Here is a 16,551-nt window from a genome sequence, read left to right on the forward strand (position 1 = left end):
CTGCTTTTATAGTAATAACACTAAATGTTAATGGATTAAACTTCCCAATCAAAAGACATAGACTGGCAGAATGGATTAAAAATCAGGACCCATGTATATGCTGTCTGCAGGAGACTTATTTTAGACCCAAAGACAAAAATAGGTTGAAAGTGAAAGGTTGGTAAAAGATATTTCATGCAAACCACAATCAGAAAAGAGCAGAAGTAGCTATACTAATATCTGACAACTTATACTTTAAATGTAAAGCAAAAGAGTCAAAGAATAACACTATGTATTAATAAAAGGAACAATTCAACAAGAAGACATAACAATCACAAATATTTATACACCAAGCCAGGTGTCCAAAGTACATGAGGTAAAACAGTGACAACGTTGAAGAGAGAAATAGACATCTCTACCATAATAATTGGAGACTTCAATTCCCTACACTCAGCAATGGATAGAACATCTAGACAGAGGATCAAATAAGAAACAGAGAATATGAATAATACAATAAATGAGCTAGATTTAACAGACATTTATAGAAAACTTTACACTCCACCACAGCAGGATATACATTTTTCTCAAATTTTCGTGGATCATTCTCAAAGATAAACCATATGCTGCTTCACAAAATAAGGCTCAATAAATTTAAAATGATTGAAATCATACAGAACACTTTCTCAGATCATAATGGAATGAAGTTGGAAATCAATAACATGCAGAGGATCATAAAATTCACAAATATATAGAGGCTAAACAACACACTCTTAAATAACTGTTGGGACAAGGAAGAAATTACAAGAGAGATCTGTAAATATCTCAAAGTAAATGAAAATGAAAACATAATATATCAAAACTTATGGGATGCAGTAAAGGCAGTGCTAAGAGGGAAATTTATTGCCTTAAATACCTATATTTAAAAAAAAGAAAGAGCAAAAATCAAGGAATTAACTGTTCACTTGGAAAAACAGAGAAAGAACAGGAACTAAACCAAAGCAAACAAAAGGAAAGAAATAATAAACATTAGAGCAGAAATAAATAAATTGAGAACATGAAAACAATTGAGAGAATCAACAAAACTAGAAGTGGAATCTTTGAAAAAATAAATAAAATCGATGGACCCCTACCTATGTTGACAAAATAAAAAGAGAGAAGATGCAAATAAATAAAATCAGAAATGGAAGAGGATACATAACCAGTGACCCAGCAGAAGTAAAGGAGGTAATGAGAGGATACTATACAAAACTATATGCTAATAAACTAGACAATGTAAATGAAATGAACAACTTACTAATAAGGCATGAACAACCAACACTGACTTGAGAATAGATAACCTCAATAAACCAATCACAAGTAAAGAGATTGAATCAGTCATCAAGAAGTTCCAAAAAAACTGAAGTCCAGGACCAGATGGCTGCACCTGTGAATTCTACCACGCATTCAAGAAAGAATTAGTACCAATCCTCCTCAAACCCTTCAAAAAAAAATTGAAGAGGAGGGAAAGCTACCTAACTCATTCTATGAAGCCAACCTTACCCTAATGCCAAAGCCAGACGAAGATACTATAAGACAAGAAAATTACAGACCAATCTCTCTAATGAATATAGATACAAAAATCCTCAGCAAAATACTTGCAAATTCAATCCAGCAGCATATTAAATGAATTATATACCATGACTGAGCAGGTTTTATTCCAGGTTTGCAAGGACACTTCAACATAAGAAATCAATTAATGCAATGCACCATATCAACAAATCAAAGCAGAGAAACCACATGATCATCTTGATTGATGCAGAAAAGGCATTTGACAAAATTCAACATCCTTTCTTGATGAAAACACTTTAAAGGATAGGAACAGAAGGGAACTTCCTTAACGTGATAAAGGGAATATATGAAAAACCCACAGCTAACATCATCCTCAATGGGAAAGACTGAAGGCTTTTCCTCTAGGATCAGGAACAAGGCAAGGATACTGCCACCATTGTTATTCAGTATTGTGCTGTAAGGTCTATCCAGAGGTATTAAACAAGAAAAAATTGGAAAAGAAGAAATAAAACTCTCACTCTTTGCAGATGATATGATACTGTATGTCAAAAATCCCGAAAAATCTACAGCAAAGCTACTAGGGCTAATAAATGAGTATAGCAAAGTGACAGGGTACAAGAGCAATATCCAAAAATCAGTAGTGTTTATATACACTAGTAATGAAAAATCTGAGGAGGAAATCAAGATAAAAATCCATTTACAATAGCAACCAAGAGTAAAATATTTAGGAATAATTTTAACAAAGGATACAAAAGAACACTTTACACAAAAAACTATAAGAAATTGAGAAAAGAAATCAGGGAAGACGTAAATAAATGGAAGGTCATACCATGTTCATGGATTGGAAGACTAAATATAGTTAAGATGTCGATTCTACCCAAATTGATTTATGGATTCAATGCAATACCAATTAAAATCCCAAAAACTTACTCTGCAGAAATAGAAAAGCAGACATTTATAGAAAACATTACACTCCACCACAGCAGGATATACATTTTTCTCCACATTTATTTGGAAAGGAAGGGTGTCCCGAATAGCTAAAACTATCTTGAGAAAGAAAAATGAAGTGGGAGATCTCATACTACCTGATTGTAAAGCAAATTACGAGGCTACAGTCAAAACAGCATGGTACTGGCATAAAGATAGATATACTGACCAATGGAATCAAATAGAGTGTTCAGATATAGACCCTCTCATCTATGGACATCTGATCTTTGATAAGGCAGTCAAGCCAACCCTCATGGGACAGAGCAGCTTCTTCAATAAAGGGTGCTTAGAGAACTGGATATCCCTATGCAAAAGAATGAAAGGGGACCTGTATCTCACACCCTACACAAAAATTAACTCAAAATGGATTGAAGACCTAAACGTTAGAGCTAAGATCATAAAACTTTTAGAAGAAAATGTATGGAAATATCTTATAAAACTTGTAATAAGAGGCAGTTTCCTAGATCTCACACCCAAAGCATGAGCTTTGAAGAAAGAAATAGATAAATGGGAATTCCTCAAAATTAAACACTTTTGTGCATCAAAGAATTTTTTCAAGAAAGTAAAAAGGCAGCCCAATCAATGAAAGACAATACTTAGTAACCACATATCACATAAGAATTTAGTATCCAGAATACATAAAGAGATTTTTCAACTGAACAACAAAAAGACACACAACCCAATTAAAAAATGGGCAAAAGACAGAACAGACACTTCTCAGAAGAGGAAATACAGATGGCTAAAAGGCACATGAAAAAGATCAACTTCGCTGACTATTAGAGACATGCAAATCAAAACCACAATGAGATATCATCTGCCACCCACTAGAATGGCCATTATCAAAAAAAACAGAAAATGACAAGTGCTGGAGAGGATGTGGAGAAAGAAGCACACTTATCCGCTGTTGGTGGGGATATAAAATGGTACTCTGGAAGGCAGTTTGGGGGGTTCCTCAGGAAGCTAAATATAGGACAGACATATAATCCAGAAATCCCATTGCTAGGTATACATTCAGAGGGCATGAGGACAAGGACACAAATGGACATTTGCACACCAATGTTTATAGCAGCATTATTTACGATAGCCAAGAAATGGAAACAGCCCAAATGTCCATCAATGGATGAGCGACTAAACAAGCTGTGGTATATACATACAATGGAATATTATGCAACTGTAAGACAGAATAAAATCATGAAGCATGTAACAACATGGATGGCCCTTGAGGACATTATACTGAGTGAAATTAGCCAGAAACAAAAGGACAGATACTGTATGGTGCCACTAATATGAACTAACATTATGAGTGAACTTGGAGAATTGAAGTTAAAAACACAGGTTATCAGGAAATAGAAATACAGTAGAGATTTGGCAACTGATGCTGAGAGAATATAAATGGTGCAACAGGACTGATTGTAAAAATTCAGAAATGGATAGCACTATACCACCTGATTGTGGCACAATTATGTAAGTACACTGAGTGAAGCTGAATGTGAGTATGATAGAAGGAGAAGGGCTAGGGCACATATGAAACCAGAAGGAAAGTTAAAGGATTACTACTGACATGGTATAATCTAAGAATGTCTAGAGTGGACAATGATGGTGATTAAATGTACAAATTAAAAAACGTTTGCATGAGGAAGAACTAATGCATGTCAATACGACCAGGTGTTGAAAATAGATGGTATATGGGGAAAAGTACAATCAATGCAAGCTAGCTTCTATAGCCAACAGTAACATTGTATATGTTTCCACTGAATTTAATAAAAGTATTATGCCAAAACTAAATGTCAACAGGTGGGGGGGGGGATGGGAAAGGGGTAAGGATTTTTGTGGAAGTAAAGGAAATATCTTTAGATAGAGTATGGTAGTAAAGGCATGTCTGTACACTTAGGTTGGATTGTATGATGCGTGAATAAAAATGTTTAAAAATGAGCACCGTAAATATATGGAATCTTGAGTAGGAAGTGAGATTTTGTTGGTTTGTCCAGGTTAGTGTGATGCCCCAATATTTCCCAGAATAATTTGGGCAGTGAAAAAAGAAGTATTTGCAAAGTCCCCTTGCTGGACTGGGGAGAAAAGAGGAAATATTCAACTTCCCCATTTGGAGAATTTCTGATATCTCACAAGCAGTGGGGAAAGCCAAATCAATAGGCTGAGCCCTAGATCCTTGGGGTTCGCCCCTATGAAACTTACTCCTGCAAAGGATAGGCTAAGCCTACTGAAAATTAGGCCTAAGTGTCACCCCTGGAGAACTTCTTTCATTGCTCAGATGTGGACTCTCTCTCTCAATTCAGTAGGTGAACTCACTGTCCTGCCTCTACGTGGGACAAGACTCCCAGGGATGTAAGTCTCCCTGGCAACGTGGGACAGAAATCCTAGGATAAGCTGGGACTCAGCATCAAGGAATTGAGAAATCCTTCTTAACCAAAAGGGGGAAGAGAGATATGATAAAAAATAAAGTTTCAGTGGCTGAGAGATTTTAGAGTCAAGAGGTTGTTCTTATGCATTATATAGATATCCCTTTTTAGTTTATGGTATATTGGAGCAGGTGAAGGGAAGTACCTGAAACTGTTGAGCTGTGTTCCAGTAGCCTTGATTCTTGAAGATGATTGTATAAAGATATAACATTTATAGTATGACTGTGTGATTGTGAAAACCTTGTGTTTGATGCTCCTTTTATCCAGGATATGGACAGATGAGTAAAAAAATATGGGTAAAAAAATAAATAAATAATGGGGGGGACAAATGGTAAAATAAATTGGGTAGATGAAAATACTAATGGTCAGTGAGAGGGAAGGGTAAAGTATATGGTATGTGTGAGATTTTTCTTTTTTCTTTTTATTTATTTTTCTGGAGTGATGCAAATGTTTTAAAAAATGATCACGGTGGGCAGTGCAATGGTGATCAGTGGCAGAATTCTCATCTGCCATGCCAGAGACCTGGGTCCAATTCCTGGGGCCTGCCCATGAAAAAGAAAACAAAACAAAGGCTAAAATTGATCATGGTAATGACACACAACTATATGATAATATTGTGAGCCATTGATTGTACTCCATGTGTGAAATGTTTGTGTGTGCAGATTTCTCAATAAAAATATTTTTAAAAAGAAGCAAAGGATTCTGTTTCTCAAGAACCACATCTTGTACCAAGCTTTGTTAGTCAGGGTTCTCTAGAGAAATGAAACAATGGGAGAGATCTGTGAATATGAGATTTATAAAGGTGTCTCATGCAACCATGGGAATGGAAGAGTCCGAAATCCACAGGGCAGGCTGTGAAGCTGGTGGCTCTGGTGAAGGTTGTGGACAAACTCCACAGGAGAGGCTCGCTGGCTGAAGAAGCTGTGAAATGAGTCTCTCTTCCCCCTCAAAAAAGCCTTCAGCTGATTGGATTATCACATTGTGATAGTCTGGAGTGGTATTTATAAGCCTGGAAATATTCATGTAAGACAAATTCAGTTTTGCCTCTATTTTTCAAGCGCTGTTCTTGTAAGTTCAGTGAACCAGAAATCTCGACTGTTTCCAGTTCTGTGGTGTCCTGAGATACTGCACCCGGAGTGTCTTTAGATGAAGCTTTTGCAGTCAAAGTAAGCCATAGAAAATGACCGGAGAAAAAGAAAAAAATAATTTGATATATAAATAAATTTTATTGTTAGAGGCACCTAATCATAAAGTTAATTACAAAAATTAATTACATTAAAGAGCTCAGATACCCCCAATCTTTTTTTATTTACTAAGTCCTTACAAAACATTTTGTAAATGTTTTGATGGGGCTGAATACAAAGATTCTAGATATCATGAGAATCCAGAGGAAAGCAACCTAGACTAATCTTGGACAATTGACCAGAAAGGGTCTTCCAGGAGATGTTTCCTAAGCAGAACCTGTTGGAGTTAGCCAAGTCAAGTGGGGGGCATTAAAGGAGCACAATCCACATAGAGGAAATAGTGCATGCAGAGGTCTGGATTGAGAGAAAAATGATTTGCATGGGGAAAACTGAAAGTAGTTTATTGTACCACTCAGTTGTGAATGAAACTTAAGAGCTATATGTTGAATGAAATGTCTGGAACAAAAAGACAAATATTATCATGCCTCAATCATATGGTCTAAATATAATATAAAAACTCAGTGAACTAAAGTCGAGAGTATGGGTTATCAGGTTGGGACTTATTGTAAAGGGCCCTATATTGTAAGCTCTTATAGCAGTCACATATATTCATGAGGTGTACCTGTTAATTCTAAATTATGAGATACTGAGTTGTTTGTAAATAACATGGTTTTTCCAGAAACTTCGGATACTCATGTAACACCTGAAACTCAGAGTTAGAGCTCTGAAGTTATGAAAGTAAGCAGTACCCCCATACAGGACTGTTTAAAAAGTTGAAAAGGGGGGGCGGGCCGCGGTGGCTCAGCGGGCAAGAGTGCTTGCCTGCCGTGCCGGAGGACCCCGGTTCGATTCCCGGCCCCAGCCCATGTAAAAAAAACAAACAAACAAACAAAATATAATAAAACAAGAAAATGTTTAAAAATGTTTCCCTTTCTTTCTCCCTTCCTTCCTTCCTTCCCTTCCTCCCTCTCTCTAAAAAAAAAAAAAAAAAAAAAAAAAAAAAAAAAAGTTGAAAAGGGGATCAGACTTTAACTAGAGATATGAATGAAGTTGATATGGATAGGACTAAAGTAAACTAGAAGAGTGGGCAAAGGATGACATCATACGTATTTTAAAACCTCAGCTTCTGGGTGAGACTAAAGGGAGCTAGGTTTATTGGGTGCAAAATTTATATTTTGGGTAGTGCATTTCCTAATTTAACTTTTATGGTCAGTTTAGTTGAAAACCATAAGTACCTGGAATCTTGAATAGGGAGCGAGATTTTGTTGGTTTGTCCAGGTAATGTGATGCCCCAATAAATCTCAGAGTGAATATGCCAGTGAATAAAGAAGTATTTGCAAAGTCTCCTTGGGGGGATGGGCAGAAAGGAGGAAATATTCAAATTCCCCATTTGGAGAATTTCTAATACTCTCGCAAGCAGGGGGGGGCAATCAAATCAATAGGTCGAGCCCTTGATCTTGGGGTTCGCCCCTATGAAAATTATTCCTGCAAAGGATAGCTAAGCTAAATAAAATTATGCCTAAGAGTCACTTCCAGACAACCTCTTTCATTGCTCAGATTCAGTGGCCACTCTCTCTAAGCCAACTAAGCATGTGAACTCACTGCCCTCCCTCCTACATGGGACATGACTCCCAGGGGTGTAAATCTCCTTGGCAATGTGAGACAGAAAGCCTGGGATAAGCCAGAACCTGGCATCAAGAGATTGAGAAAGACTTCTTGACCAAAAGGGGGAAGAGAGAAATGAGACAAAATAAGTTTCTGTGGCTGAGAGATTTCAGACAGAGTCAAGAGGTTATCCTGGAGGTTATTCTTATGCATCATATTGATATTCCTTTTTAGTTTATAGTGTATTGGAGTGGCTAGAGGGAACTTCCTGAAACTGTCAAGCTGTGTTCCAGTAGCTAGATTCTTGAAGATGGCTGTATAAAGATACAACGTTTACTATGTGACTGTGTGATTATGAGAACTTTGTATCTGATGCTCCTTAAATCCAGGGTGTTGACAGATGAGTAAAAACTATGGATAAAAATAAATAAGTAAATAATAGGGGGAAAAGGGTGAAATAAATTGGGTAGATGGAAACACTAGTGGTCAATGAGAAGAGGGGCAAGGTGTGTGGTATATATGAGTTTTTTTCTTTTTATTTCTTTTTCTGGAATGATGCAAATGTTCTAAAAATGTGTTGATAATGGAATTGCCCAACAAAAGATACTAAAGTGAAGCTTCTTAGGCTGAAAGGAAATGACATTACATGGTACCTCAAATCCATAGGAAAGAATGAAGAGCTCTGGAAAGTTAAATATGTGGGTGAACATAAAATACAACACATACATTTGCATGTGTGTGCTGTATGTGTATACATATATATATATATATTTATGTAGAGAGAGCAATATACAGATATATTGTGTATAATTTATTCTTTTTTCTGCTTTTATTTATTTATAACATACGATCTTTAAATAATTATAATGTATTTTATGATTTATATGTATATACACAGATATAATAAATGACATATATAGCTTTAATAGCATGAAGAAGTTTAGAGGAAAAGGAATTATAGTAGAAAAACTGCTATATTTTATAAGAAGTATGTCAGTATTAACCAAAAATAATTTTTTAAAGGAAATACATATATAGGAATCCCTAGAATAACCACCAAAAAATAACAGAAAATATAGCCTAAAGTAAACCGAGGATTTCAAATGGGACCCTAATAATATTTAACTCAAAAGAAGGCAGGAAAGTGTGAATGGAGGAATAAGAAAACTACATGAGACATATGGAAAAAAAACAGAAAAATGACAGGCATAAATCCAGCCTTTCAAATGTGATGGAAAACTCTAGCAATACACAAATTACTAAAACTAGATCAAGAAGAAATAGAACATTGATTTACCAATATCAAGTAAAGAATTAAATGAATAGTTTAAAAAATCTTTCCTCAATGAAAAGCACAATTCCAAATGGCTTCAGTGTTGAATTTTATCAAACACTTAAGGAAGAAATTATACCAGTCTTACATACTCTTTCAGAAAACAGAGTAGGAAACACTTTCCAACTCATTTTATGAGGCCAATATTACCCTGATCTCAAAGCCAGACAAGACATAGCAAGAAAACTACTGACTAATGTATCTCATGAAAATAGATACAAAAATCCTTAACAAAATATTAGCGAGCCAAAATTAGCAATGTATAAAAAGATGATATACTATATCTAAATGGGGTTTATCCTAGAAGATTGGTTTAACTTTAAAATCAATTGATGTCATATATCATATTGGTATATCATAGCCCTTCTTGTGCCACTCAGTAGTCCATTGTATGTATACACCATAGTTCCCCTTTCCATTCCTCAGTCATTGTATCCTTAGGCCACCTCCATTCATTGTGGATCGGGAAATAGGGAACACTGCTGCCATAGTTAACTGATCACAGATGTAATCAGCCACAGATGCAATCAACTGACTGATGACTTACTATACCAGCCTTCAGGTTTATCATCCAGCCAGGAAATATCCTTGCAGCAACAGTCAAACCAGGGTTTGCCTGACCAGACAACTGGGTATAATGATTTGACCAAGTTGACATCAGAACCTAACCATCACACTACCACGTTATGGGGACTGGTGTCAACACCAGGTTTTGGCATATACTGACTGTTCTAGTTTGCTAGCTGCTGGGATGCAACACACCAGAGACAGATTGGCTTTTAATAAAAGGGGATTTATTTTGTTAGTTCTTCAGGGGAAAGGCAGCTAACTTTCCACTGAGGTTCTTTCTTATGTGGGAAGGCACAGGGTGATCTCTGCTGGCCTTCTCTCAAGGCCTCTGGGTTCCAACAACTTTCCCCAGGGTGATTTCTTTCTGCATCTCAAAGGCCTGGGCTGAGCTGTGAGTGCTGAGATGAGGGATGCCGAGCTGCTTGGGCTGTGCTACATTGCACTCTCTCATTTAAGCACCAGCCAATTAAATCAAACATCATTCATTGCATCAGGCACGCTTCCTAGCCAACTGCAGATGTAATCAGTGACAGATGGGGTTCACGTACTATTGGCTCATGGCCACAGCAACAGAACTAGGTGCCTTCACCTGGCCAAGTTGACAACTGAATCTAACTACCACACTGACCTTTCACAAAGATCATGTTAATATCCCTAGGAGTAGCTCCGAGAGCTACTTGCAAGTCCTGTCTGCTGGATAACTATTTTAAGTTCAAAATAACAACACCTCCCTTTATCCAAGGCATTAACTCACTTGATTTTGAAAGCTACCACAGTTATATTACTGAATTTAAATTCTAAAATCTGAATTAAAGATCTGCTTCTGGCCCTCACTAGTTCTGCAAATTTGCTATGTCACAAAAGTCTCACGGAGTTGATGAGACTCTCAAATTAAAATAACATCTGTAGAACCATTTATATATGGTAAAGCAGGCCAATGCCCTGCCAAAGGCAGGTGATATTGTTTTCATACCCATTTCATTTTTAGAAGAGAGAAAAATAAGTCTTTTTACATTTTAATTTAATAAAGAGAAATGTTGCTTGCAGCAATATTTTTCTTAAGGGGAAAAAAGAAGGCATTTTATTTATTAAATTATTTGAGCAATTATTGGACAAATTTAGTTATACAACTGAAGTGAAAGGCATGCATGTGGGAAAGCTAAAATCTCTGCATAATGACACAAAACAAAGAAGAAAAGACTTTGGAGCTTCTTTGGCAGCCTGAGAGAGAGAGAGACACCATAGACTGAGTACCATGAAGAAAAGGGAAGAGGTGAAAATCTAGAGAAAAATGATGATGAGGCAAGGCCTGAGAGAAAATGGCAAGGAGGAAATTCTTAACATATAGTGGCATTGTAGAAGTGGAATGTCTAATATTCAGTTTTAAGTTGTTTGCTGTGCTGTGAAATAATCACTCTCTCAGTGTCCTCAGCGCTTCAGTAGAAATCAGCAGCATATAAATTACCTTTTCTTGGTGATGCCTCAAGGAAATCTTTTTCCACATATGGGTGCAAGCAAGGTAGAGATGGGATGAGCTGCAAGTAGAATCAGACAAGAGAGGGGCAGCAACAGGTAACTGATGTGGGGAGAAAGTGAGAGAATCAAAGTCCTTAGGAGTTCTCACCAATCTTAGTGAGGAAATCAGTGTATGAAAGGGCAGTATAGACATTGTGACACCACAAAGCAGGAAAACCTGGGCATGCTGGGGTGGCTGATATCTGGGTTACAGTTTTCCTATCAGCAGCAGTACGCAAGACAACGGCGTTTGTGGCAGTGTGCAGTCGTACTTAACAGTTGTTTGAAATCAAAAGTCAGGGCTTGAACCCCGACTCTACTACTTTCCCCCTGCAACCAGACAGGTTACTAAACTCTTCGATGGTCAGTTCCCTGTAAAGTGCAGATAATACCTGGATTGCACTTCGAAAATGACATATATGCTCTCCTTTGGTCTCGATTTACTTCAATTTGAAGTAATTGTTTTCAAGGAGGTAAATCATGAATGTAATTATTCAACAGGGGGATTCTTCCATTTCAACTATTGTGAATAGCTCATGTAGGATGTTTATGTTTTGGAAGATCTGAGCTGAAGATATTCATATAGGAAGCATGTGGCAGACGAGGAGCCACTTAGCAGACACTGCCTGGACCTGGGAGTGTTTTGAGGATGGAACCCAAAGCCAAGATTGACTTGAATGTATGGCCCCGATACCCTAAAACAAACTTATATGCAACACCCAGAATCAGCGACAGGCTCTTGTTGGAGTTCTTAGATTCCCATTTCCATTTTCTGTGATATATTCTTGCCTCTGAAATTAACTTATTAAAAAAAAAAATTTTTAGTAACAGAACATTCATTTTTAAACAAATTTGCTCCCCAATGTTACATAAACTGTGATGTGTCTTTGTAAACCTTTGAATCCTTTGAAGCAAAAGCATTATTAAAAGCTTTCAGTATCTATGCATGGCATGAAATAGAAATTTTGGAGTCGTTTATGGGAATTTAGAGAATTAAGACTATCTTCCAGATTATTAAATTTAGATCTTTACAAAAGTATTTCATGAAATTATTTTGAGAGTTACCTGTGACGTCAGAGGACAAAACTCATGATTTAGAGTTTCTAAAGCATAAACAGATCATTAAAAAAGGGAACATATTTATTAGGCACATGTTTCCCAGCAGAGTTGAAATAAATATTTATCTCTATAAAGAAGGAAATATTTTCCCAAGAATGGGTCATATTCTGTGTTTCATCAGGTCAACAAATGCCTGATAGTCTCTCTTACTTATCAGTGTTTGACATCAAGCAAATGCAGCAGGTCAACTGCCTCAGGGTCCTGGGAAGCAACTGAAAGAGGCTGTGTAATTAGCAGTAACCCTGCAGGACATTTAACCCTTGCTTCTGTGTACAGCAAGGAGACAAACTCAATCTTCATCTGCTTGGTACTTGGTTCAGAGCGCCCAGATACTGTGAGTTTGTTTGACCCCAATCGAAAAAGGACCTCGGTCTCTACATTTGCAAAACAGAGAGAGAAGATGTAGAAAAAAGTAAATAATCTTCCCAGAGGCGAAATTGATGATGGAATTGAAAATTGGACGCAGGCCTCTTAAGTGACAGTTCTGACTATTATTTAACCAAGTTTCTATTGAACATATTCAATTTAATCATCTGTTGGTCCTAGAGAGCATAAAGTAATTTAAAGGAGAGCATGGATTTGAGATGACTACAAAGAATAAAAATCCCTTGTCAAATAGAAAAAAAAAATGCTATTAAGTATTAATTTCCCTTTTGTGCTGCCAAAAGCATCAAAGAATCTCCTGGTTGTAACATCTGAACTTTCTTACGCTACACAGAGTTAAGAAGTTACCCAATCTATTGATTTTTCTTTTAAAATACCTTAACTTTCTATTCTTTTGAGATCACATCCACCTAAATGGTTTTAAGTACAATTTATATGTGGGATGACGTTCTAATCTATACCTCTCATTGAGATTTCTTTAAACAATCAGATACTTCCCCTTGAATATTCCAGAAGCATGTTAAACTCAACACATTCAAAACTTAATTTATCATCCTATTCTCCTATTTTGCATTTCCCAATTAGGTAAATGGTACCACATCTAATTGTTCAATCCCAGAACCTGGGAATCACCCTGACTCCTTCCTCTTCCTTATCTCCACTTCCCAACAATCAGAAAGTCTTGTCTCTTGCTTTCTTACTATCTCTTAACTCCGTTTGTTTCTCTGTATCTCCCTTGTCACACTAAACTTTCGGGCATTCATACAGAATCAAGAACGGCTGGTAGACTGTACTCTAACTATTCTTCCTTCCAAAGTCCTTATTGACCTACTTAAACATTTAATCTCTTAGCCTCCCTTGCCTGGAATATGGAATATAATCCTGGCTAATAAAGAGATAAGTGGATCTCACCCCAAAAATCAGTGAAGTTTCTTGCAAAAGGTGACTAATTTAGCCGTCATCTCCTCAGCTTTTGGCCCACAGTTTTTCCCCTCATCCTGCTTAGAATGTAGCTGCAATGTCTGAAATTTGGAGCAGCTCTTTTGTGACCATGAGGAAGAAAGCCATAGGATAAAAATTGTGAAGCCAGAAAGGCAGTAGAAGTCTTGGTGCCTGGTGATAGCGTGCTGCTAATATATCGGGATGCTCTTCCTTCAGTTTCTTTTTTTTTTTTTTTAATAAACTGAAAAAAAATGAGCAAGCAAACAAACAGAAACAATCAACAAAATACCTCCTATTTCATTAAGATATTAAACCACTCTTTCTGGGTTTCTAATGCATAAAGTCAATGAAGTTCAACTGTTACATATCACTCATTTTCTGCTTTTACTTCTAATACTGCTTAAAATCTTTCAGGAGCTCCTACTGCCTTTGGAATATTTTCTAAACTCCAAGAAGCATACACAATGCCCTCACGATTCAGTCCTTACTTCATCTACCACATCGAGCTCCAAATTCTAAACATAATAAACTACTTTCAGTTTTCCCCATGCAAATCATTTTTCTCTCAATCCAGACCTCTGCATGCACTATTTCCTCTATGTGGATTATGCTTTTATTCCCCCCACTTGACTTGGCTAACTCCAACAGGTTCTGCTTAGGAAACATCTCCTGGAAGACCCTTTCTGGTCGGTTCTTCAAGACTAGGCTAGGTTGCTTTCCTCTGGATTCTCATGACACCTAGAATCCTTGTATTTAGCCCCATCAAAACATTTACCACACTAATGGCAACGACTTTTAAATTTTCTGTGTCCCCTCAGCAAGATCATAAATTTCTCAAGGAATGACTATGCCTTATTCATTCCTATAACTCTGAAGTTTAGCACAATATCTGATAAGTAATATGTGCTTATTAAACATTTGTGAAATAACTAGAAGAATGAATGCATTTTCATTACACTTATCACTGAAGCTCAAATTCCCATCCTTATATGCCTGTATAAGTATCCATCCTAATTCATCGACTATTATATGGGAGATTGCTAAATATTCACAGAACAAAAACAATGAAATTCAAGAAATTGCCTGTATCTCCATTATGACCAGAAGAGGATATGGATCCCTTAGTAAATAAAAAAGGAATGGGGGTATCTGAGCTCTTGAATGCAATTAATTTTTGTAATTAACTTTATAGTTAGGTGCCTTTAACAATAAAATTTAGTTATATATCTACATTATTTTTTTCTTTTTCTCCAGTCATTTTCTATGGATTACTTTGACGGCAAAAGCTTTATCTAAAGACACTCTAAGTGCAACATCCCAGGACACAGCACAACTGGAAACATTTTTCTGTTTGTTTCCCATATGTCTCATGTAGTTTTCTTATTCCATTCACCCTTTCCTGCCTTCTTTTGAGTTAAATATTATTAGGGTCCCATTTGAAATCCTCGGTTTACTTTTGGCTATATTGTCTGTTATTTTTTGGTGGTTATTCTAGGGATTCCTATATATGTATTTCCTTTAAAAAATTATTTTTGGTTAATACTGACATACTTCTTATAAAATATAGCAGTTTTTCTACTATAATTCCTTTTCCTCTAAACTTCTTTATGCTATTAAGGCTATATATGTCATTTATTATATCTGTGTATATACATATAAATCATAAAATACATTATAATTATTTAAAGATCGTATGTTATAAATAAATAAAAGCAGAAAAAAGAATAAATTATACACAATATATCTGTATATTGCTCTCTCTACATAAATATATATATATATATGTATAACACATACATACACATACAGCACACACATGCAAATGTATGTGTTGTATTTTATGTTCACCCACATATTTAACTTTCCAGAGCTCTTCATTCTTTCCTATGGATTTGAGGTACCATGTAATGTCATTTCCTTTCAGCCTAAGAAGCTTCACTTTAGTATCTTTTGTTGGGCAATTCCATTATCAACACATTTTTAGAACATTTGCATCATTCCAGAAAAAGAAATAAAAAGAAAAAAACTCATATATACCACACACCTTGCCCCTCTTCTCATTGACCACTAGTGTTTCCATCTACCCAATTTATTTCACCCTTTTCCCCCTATTATTTACTTATTTATTTTTATCCATAGTTTTTACTCATCTGTCAACACCCTGGATTTAAGGAGCATCAGATACAAAGTTCTCATAATCACACAGTCACATAGTAAACGTTGTATCTTTATACAGCCATCTTCAAGAATCTAGCTACTGGAACACAGCTTGACAGTTTCAGGAAGTTCCCTCTAGCCACTCCAATACACTATAAACTAAAAAGGAATATCAATATGATGCATAAGAATAACCTCCAGGATAACCTCTTGACTCTGCCTGAAATCTCTCAGCCACAGAAACTTATTTTGTCTCATTTCTCTCTTCCCCCTTTTGGTCAAGAAGTCTTTCTCAATCTCTTGATGCCGGGTTCTGGCTTATCCCAGGCTTTCTGTCTCACATTGCCAAGGAGATTTACACTCCTGGGAGTCATGTCCCATGTAGGAGGGAGGGCAGTGAGTTCACATGCTTAGTTGGCTTAGAGAGAGTGGCCACTGAATCTGAGCAATGAAAGAGGTTTTCTGGAAGTGACTCTTAGGCATAATTTTATTTAGCTTAGCTATCCTTTGCAGGAATAATTTTCATAGGGGCGAACCCCAAGATCAAGGGCTCGACCTATTGATTTGATTGCCCCCCCCTGCTTGCGAGAGTATTAGAAATTCTCCAAATGGGGAAGTTGAATATTTCCTCCTTTCTGCCCATCCCCCCAAGGAGACTTTGCAAATACTTCTTTATTCACTGGCATATTCACTCTGAGATTTATTGGGGCATCACATTACCTGGACAAACCAACAAAATCTCACTTCCTATTCAAGATTCCAGGTACTTATGGTTTTCAACTAAACTGACCATAAAAGTTAAATTAGGAAA

At 36.5% G+C, this 16,551-nt stretch overlaps 1 protein-coding gene and 1 long non-coding RNA gene across 6 annotated transcripts in view; one reads left to right on the forward strand and one right to left on the reverse strand.

The window, feature by feature from the left end:
* Positions 1-11,250, reverse strand: part of LOC143688985 (uncharacterized) — a 47,245-nt gene extending 35,995 nt beyond the window's left edge. For all 5 annotated transcript variants that reach the window (XR_013178439.1, XR_013178436.1, XR_013178437.1 and 2 more), the window contains exon 1: positions 11,089-11,250. This is a non-coding gene — a long non-coding RNA (uncharacterized LOC143688985). The remainder of the gene's footprint in view (positions 1-11,088) is intronic.
* The window catches only part of COLEC10 (collectin subfamily member 10), a 96,242-nt gene that overhangs the window by 29,378 nt on the left and 50,313 nt on the right, over positions 1-16,551 (forward strand). The gene's annotated exons all lie outside the window — the stretch shown is intronic.

The sequence above is a fragment of the Tamandua tetradactyla genome, chromosome 6, assembly GCF_023851605.1.
Source record: "Tamandua tetradactyla isolate mTamTet1 chromosome 6, mTamTet1.pri, whole genome shotgun sequence".
Classification (NCBI taxonomy): Eukaryota; Metazoa; Chordata; class Mammalia; order Pilosa; family Myrmecophagidae; genus Tamandua; species Tamandua tetradactyla.